Source organism: Myotis brandtii, unplaced genomic scaffold (genome assembly GCF_000412655.1).
Source record: "Myotis brandtii unplaced genomic scaffold, ASM41265v1 scaffold691, whole genome shotgun sequence".
Lineage (NCBI taxonomy): Eukaryota > Metazoa > Chordata > Mammalia > Chiroptera > Vespertilionidae > Myotis > Myotis brandtii.
Window position 1 is genome coordinate 579888 of NW_005370704.1, and position 590 is coordinate 580477.

General features: G+C 59.0%; 1 protein-coding gene across 1 annotated transcript in view; it reads right to left on the minus strand.

Annotated features, from left to right (window-relative positions):
- Window positions 1-590, minus strand: part of CLIC3 (chloride intracellular channel 3) — a gene marked incomplete at its 3' end in the record, with an annotated part of 10149 nt that overhangs the window by 4983 nt on the left and 4576 nt on the right. The gene's annotated exons all lie outside the window — the stretch shown is intronic.

Sequence of the window (590 nt, forward strand, 5' to 3'; positions counted from 1 at the left end):
GGCGGGGGGCGGGGGGGCCCGGCTGCGGGACAGCTCCTGCATCTCAGTCTCACGGAGGGTCTGCGGGGCTCGGAGCTGGACACTGCCCCCCGAGTTCATAACCCCAGCAGCTCGGAGTGCAACGTATTGGAGATGAGGGTCTTTGAAAAAGGGGTTATGTTGAGCGAGGTCAGGGCTGTCCTTACAAAAAGGGGAGATTTGGCTCTGACCAGAGGGCTCAATGGTTAGAGCGCCATCCAAGTACCAAAGGGTCTCGGGTTCGGTTCCCGGTCTAGAGTGCGTGCTGCTGGCCCGGCTGGCATGACCTATGAACCAGGAGGTCAGGGTTCGATTCCCAGTCAGGGCACAAGCCCAGGTTGTGGGCTCCATCCCCAGTGTGGAGTGTGCAGGAGGCAGCTGTTCAATGATTCTCTCCCATCACGGATGTTCCTCTCCCTCTGCCTCTGCCTCTCTCTCTGAGATCAATAACAATAACAATAATAACAATAAAGAAAAGAAGCCCGTCCCGAGCCCCCCATGCGCCCTTCCCAGCAGCGTTCCAGTGGCTCTGCTCTGAAAGGACACAGGCTCGTCTGGGACGGGGGTGGGGG